Source organism: Sinocyclocheilus anshuiensis, unplaced genomic scaffold (assembly GCF_001515605.1).
Source record: "Sinocyclocheilus anshuiensis isolate Anshui unplaced genomic scaffold, SAMN03320099.WGS_v1.1 scaffold615, whole genome shotgun sequence".
NCBI classification, from domain to species: Eukaryota; Metazoa; Chordata; class Actinopteri; order Cypriniformes; family Cyprinidae; genus Sinocyclocheilus; species Sinocyclocheilus anshuiensis.
The window spans coordinates 1,372,714-1,379,421 of record NW_015552647.1 but is presented as its reverse complement, the minus strand read 5'-3'; the positions used below and the strand labels follow the sequence as shown (position 1 = coordinate 1,379,421).

The 6,708-nt window shown below is 36.2% G+C and overlaps 1 protein-coding gene across 1 annotated transcript in view; it reads right to left on the bottom strand.

Moving 5' to 3' along the window:
• The window catches only part of chl1b (cell adhesion molecule L1-like b), a 94,713-nt gene extending 90,600 nt beyond the window's left edge, over window positions 1-4,113 (bottom strand). Inside the window, exon 1 of the mRNA XM_016458573.1 lies at window positions 3,900-4,113. The gene's annotated coding sequence lies outside the window, so the exon portion shown is untranslated. The remainder of the gene's footprint in view (window positions 1-3,899) is intronic.
• Between the last annotated feature and the right edge of the window lie 2,595 nt (window positions 4,114-6,708).

The window sequence follows — 6,708 nt, the reverse complement described above, 5'->3', positions numbered from 1 at the left end:
CTAGATTAAAGACCCATCTCTTTAACCTGGCTTACACATAACACACTAACACATTTATAATATTCAAATCTGTTAAAGGATTTTTAGGCTCCATTAATTAGGTCAACCGGAACCGGGAAAGCCTGGAATTGAACTTCTGGTTTCGTCTGGCCAGAGGAGAACTGGCCCCCTAACTGATCCTGGTTTCTCTCAAGGTTTCTTCTCCATTCTGGGTCCAATTTTGGTTCCTTGACGCTGTCGCCTCTGGCTTGCTTAGTTGGGGACACTTCATTTCCAGCGATATCATTGACTTGATTGCACAGATACTATTTAAACTGAACCGAGCTGGATTATGACATCACTGAATTCAATGATGAACTGCCTTTAACTGAAAAATGAGTGTTTACTATTGTCACTTTGCATTATTGACACACTATTTTCCTAATTAATACTGTACAGTTGCTTTGACACAATCTGTATTGTTAAAAGCGCTATATAAATAAAGGTGACTTGACTTGACTTGAGAAAAATGATTTAGAACTGATACTGTGTTTGTACCAAACCAAATCCAGTTTGCAAAGTTTGCAAATGTCAACTCTGTGACATACCCAGTAATGTTACATTTGCAAACCAGACTAAAAAGCTCATTCTGAATAACTTTTCCTCCCTCTCACATTCCCTTTCACACGGATTCACACATTCTTTTCAGGCATGCTACCCTCATTCATTTATTTATATATTTAGTGTCGTTCTGCTTTAGAAAACTTCAGTGCCTGCATTAAGCTCGCATGAAAATGAAAAGAGAGATGCAGCATGTTGTTTAGCTTAGGGCGCAGGTGTTCCTCAATTGAATTTGTATGTCTGAGTGAATATGGCATCACACATGGAGATGAGCGGCCTCGCTGTAGGTTTCATCTCTGCCTGCGATGGTTCGAATCCACAGTGAAAATCAGTTAGCCTACACTTCGCTCAGCCACAGAGGTTATCTCCCACACAAAATGAAATCTGGATTGTTTTTGCAACCTTTGAATAAGATAAAAGTATATCATGAATAAGAAAAAGGTCTTATCGCACATCGATTTACAGTGATCCTCAAAGAGTATAAAGAACTAGATTTCTGGTGCTTGACCGCAAGACCCACTAGCATGAAACTAGTGTGCTTCCTATGCAGTTGCTAAGGTGTTCTGGTCCCTAGAAATGCTTAAGTACTTTATTCTCTAATAATTTTATCATTCGCCAGGTTAAATCATAAATCTCAATGTTTAGAAAACAGCACACCTCTCCTCAACAAGCGACACTACTTGATCCTCACATAAACTGTACGAATAGAAAATCATTTTATTGGATGGCAGGCATCTGATAGGCACAGAATAATGGTGGCGTCCTGCATTGTTCTATTTGTGGACTGTTGGTGAGAGGAATTTGCCCTAGTTTCCTCACAGTGGCCTCAATTGGCAAAATTTGGCAAATAAATGGCCATTATACCATGAAAGAATTCCAGTTTAAACTTACATAAGACGTTATGAACATAAAAAGTAACAACAGTTGACCATTTAATCTATTTTCCATTCAAATTTGAATTGCTTAAATGGGTATGTTAGTTCTTGGTCATCAAATCCAAAAAGAAACGTCACCCATTGGTTCGAAAGGTTGATAATGTTCCTTAGAACTTCTTATGAGATCTGAAACCTAGAACTTTGTTACTATAAATTGCACTGAAAAATATCTATTATAAAATATCTTTCATATAATGAATCATAATGCTTTCAAACTATGTGTAGGCCTAATGATGTATAATTTCGCATTTAAATCGCCCAGTAAATAAACACACAAATGTGTGACACAACCCAATTTATCAGGTTAACTGTTGCATAATAATGATAATCAGCCCTACTGGATATCATACATAAGCAAGATTTGAATTTGAAATAAATGAGGCCTATTGTTCCTGGAAGTGGGATTTTAAAAACACTTAATAGAAAACCAGCAATCTATGATGTTCTCACAAGCTCAGATGAGCACAATGTTCATTCCTCTGCCACCACTCATTAGTAGCAAATCACACCCACTGTCTCAGTGGAGGAAAATCCAACTCATTTCTTATCTGGCTTTTCCACACTCTTTACTGTGGACCGAAGAAGAAACCAATCATCGTGCTAATTCATCCTACCGAATTCACTCGTGAAGTCTCAAAGCACACGAGGCTGCCTTCTGTCTCTAATGCGACTTTAATTGTTTTCATTACAGTAGAGTAACTTATCTTGCTGTCATGGCACAGATTTAGAAAGAATCTGATTTTCATAATAGGCGGAAAGGCTTCATAATCACATCAAAATTCAACTCTGAGGGCAGCATTCAATATGTTTTACATTAAAGAGCCTACAGTACTTGAGGAGTTCACAAAGCCTATATGTTATGTAAATGGATTTTGTATAACTAAACTCTTAAAATTAAAGGTTCTTCAATGGTTTTTGATGTTACATCAGGCTATAAGTTCTTTCAATCAACATATTAGTTTCTGTGTTCTTGAAAATACCAATACATCAGGGTTTCTCAAAGGAAGAAAAGGTAATGTTGCCTTCTCTAAAAAAATCTGATAAGAATGGCTAACCAATGGAAAAAGTTTAGGGATACACGTGAAAAGTTACGAGAGAGGATTGGTTATTAATCACACTGTCAGCTTAATAATACCTGCCTATGATGTTCAAAAAAGCTGTGCAAATCATCCTGAAAGTGGTAAAAATAGACAAAGAAAACAACTTACCCACTCAGACATCTTTACTTTTGGTCACATCTGAATCAAAATTTACCTGAAATTACTTAATATATAAATGGCATCCACCTGCGGAGGGTTTGATGACTATTCGTTCAAAAAAAGCTCACTGTTTTATAATATAATGTAATATACATTTTATTTAATAACCTGTTTCATTAACCTGGAAACCATTTCACCATCAAATAGAACATGAATTTAAAAAACCTCCATCAATGCAAGAATGGGACTTTGCCTCCTCGTTTCAAAAGCTCACCATATATGCCACTGCAATACATACTGTAGATGATTTTCTCAACTAGAGAATGGAAACTACACTGTGGAACTTCACCAGCTTGCTCTAAAACCCCTTTTCCTTTTAACCAAACCGTTTATTTTAAGACCATATAGCCTGGGGTTCAGTGAGAACCCAAGAGCAAGCCAAGCACTCCAAAAACACAAGAGATCAATCATGAAGAGGAAAATTAGCACCTCTTCAAGATCTAATGTTGGTGGTAAGGATGTCAAGGGCTACCAAGGGCATGTTTTCAAATGCACAATATGCTTAAAGCACCACAAGTGCAATGAAAGTACTACATGTACTGCATAGAAAGAACTGCAAGCCAGTATCAATTTTAGATTCACAGATTGTACTACATCAAGTCTCATGAGAACAAAACGCCACTATTATGCTATAAACCAAGAGAAAAAGAGTTGCAAATCTAACAGCTTCATTTTTCTATACATCTATATGGCTCAAGAAAAAACAATGCAATATACAATGTGCATATAAATCCATCTTTAATACACATGATGCAGTTCTTACTATAATAGCCTACCTACACTGAAACGATGCCAGACACATCAAACATAGTTCTGTCTCCATATCTGCATCATGTAAACATCCTTAATATCCGTGAAAGCACACATTAGGTTAAAAAAGACTTACATTAGGGTTGTCTATCACAGCTGGACTCCAGAGCAAGTACGCTACTCATCGGAATAGGAAATAACCGGGTTTGATTTCACCTGTCAGATGCGCTTTACTATAACCCTCATACATCCCATAACAGGTTTTCAAAGTGTTAAAACACGCGTATCTTATGACATATCGAGGATAAAACCTCTCCTCGCCAAACAAAAATAAATAAAATAAAGATTTGCTTACCTTTCGCAGTAGTTTGTGTGCGAAGTGCGCAGAGCTCGAGCTGTTAGTCAGCGCTCGACAGCGGAATGTCTCGAGCGATGATGCTTTCCCTTCAGTGGTGCGTTTCTCTTACAAATACGTTCAGTGAAAGGCTGAACGCAATCAATAGCTTTTACAAATCCATGGCAACCGAGAAAACCCTCCACAACTTCGCTACATTGTGACCGGCGTTAACACACCCCCTTCCTCAATCTACTCACCGACAATATGCCAATTGACTATGAATTTCTCAGAAGACTTAGGGGTATTAATAGTGCATTGAATCACTGTATAATGCTCCTCTTTCCTCACTTTTGTGTTAAACGGGTATTACAGTTCTAATATGTATAAATATATGCACTTTTATGAAATCAAATGGGCATAATACATAACTTAAAATGCTGTTCTTAAAATAAAAAAATAAAAAAAATCAAACAAACACAACAGTTTAAACCAAGCTAGTTATTTGGTCTTACAGTAGTAGCTGGTTGGCTGGTTTTAGAGGGGCTTTTCAGACTGGGAGTGCCTGAAGACCAGCTTGACCGAGCTGAGAGACCTGTTTAAACCAGCTAAGACCAGCAGAGTCAAAATACTGTTATGTTAATGGCAAGGACTTAACAAATATTTGGCCCCTGTTGTGTTTTCAGCACCTTAGACAGCAGCACAGTTGGTGGCTTCTGGATTATGTCTAGTGTGCCTTAACATTTACAGGCACTACATTGTCATGGAAATATGCACTATAGTGCCCATGAGTTTAAGGTTATATACAGTGAAGAAAGTTCCAAAAATAACAATTAAAATGCTAAATTTCATTTGCATTACATAAAATATCGAACCAAGTGGCATTTATAAAGAAAGATAACACAAGAACACTTATTGTATCTAGCTGAATTTTAAATTATTCTATCTCAACAACAAATTGAAGCAGAAACATACTTTTTATAATTAGATTGCCAATGCAAAAACTGCCTTATGTGTGATTTACATGATTTACCTGCATTTTTTTTATTTGAGTGTTGATTATTATAGCTAGAAAAAAAATAAATAGCAATTGAATTTAATAGTTTGTGTTAATTGTTACCTTTAATATTATAGAAATGCGCAAGTAGGACTCCCTATGAAGTTTACAGCATTAGATGAGATCTTTTTGTACTTAGGTAAATATTTACAATATAATTTATTTAAATACAGAGCCACAATTTGTTTAGTAGTTTAGTAAACCACAGTTTTAATAAAAAAAGAGAAATCTATATATATAGTTTTTCCTATAGTTTATCTATAGATTTTTTTCTGAACTGTGAAGTTTATTTATTATAGCCAACACATCAGAATTAACAGAGGAAATTCATACCGGCTAAACTGGTAAACGAGTGCCTAACTCATTCTGGTGGATCCCCTCAAAGGCAGCAAATGACCAGCGAAAGTCTAAACTAATCTAATTTGGGCCGATCTAATCTAATTGAGAGGCTTACAAGATCATAGATTCACCCAGCACAAAATGTAATTGGATCGTTTTATGAGGCCCACTGCTCCTCAGTAGGTGCTCTCTTAAATCCAAATTGATTTATTGTCAGCCGGCGGACACCTGTCACATCTAAGCGTCTACTGCAGGGGCAGGAAAGTGCTTGCACTACACCAATCTATAGTGATGAGTATCAGACATGTGATGACTAAAAGGTTAGGGGAGAAGCACTGACTTATAGCCAGTGTAGCAGAACATGTTGCTCAGCTGGAAGCAGATTGGTAACAGTATCTGGAATCTACTATTCCAGTACTAATTGCCAAATTCAAACATCAATTGTTTTTCTTCAGATATTTTTCTTTTAGAGATTTTTCCAGTGACAAATGGAGAAATGAACAATCATCGCTGGACTAGCAAATAGTTACAACCTCTTTCAAAAGTGTCAGAGTTCACCAGTTCAACCTGAACACAATAATACCTTTTATCTCGCCTCTCTCTCTCCCTCCCTCTCTCACACACTGGTGTTTCAATGGAGCAGAAATGGCTCCATTGACATCCCGAGGACTGTGTAATGAGAATAAATGATGTGGAAATAAATATGCAGCCTGTTTGCGGTCTGCTGACTATGCTAGGTCTGAATATGCATTTCCATCTGAGGTAAAGAAAATGCTGGACTTTAAAGATGGTTATATGTGACCCTGGAAGTAGACTGTAATTAGACTGTAATCATCAACTGTCATTTAGAGGATTTTATTGGCATGTTTTTTGTTTATGTGCCAAAAAATGAATATGCATATAAACGTCTGAATACATGTCTTTTTTTGTTATTTTGACCAATTGTCATTTCATGCTCTAAATGACAGCATTTCAATTTAAAATTTGGACGAAATGCCATCGATAGTTTACAGAATAAAACAAAAATTATGTTTTACTCAAACACACACACTCCCTCATTTCATGCTCTAAATGACAGCATTTCAATTTAAAATTTGGACGAAATGCCATCGATAGTTTACAGAATAAAGCAAAAATTATGTTTTACTCAAACACACACACTCCCATATATATATATATATATATACACACACACACATATACATATATATATATACACATATACAATAGCCTAGTCTCTCTCTCTTTATAATTCTTAATTACAATAGCCTATAGTCTCTATAAATCCAGTAATCCAAAAACACAGGACTGAGTCTTTACACACATAATTAACAACTGATCACGTATCTTTGGCTCTCAACTGGCAGCACATGCATTTCTGGTTTGCAAAAGGGATTACTCTATTGTTTTCATCTGTCATTAGGAAGCTTTGAA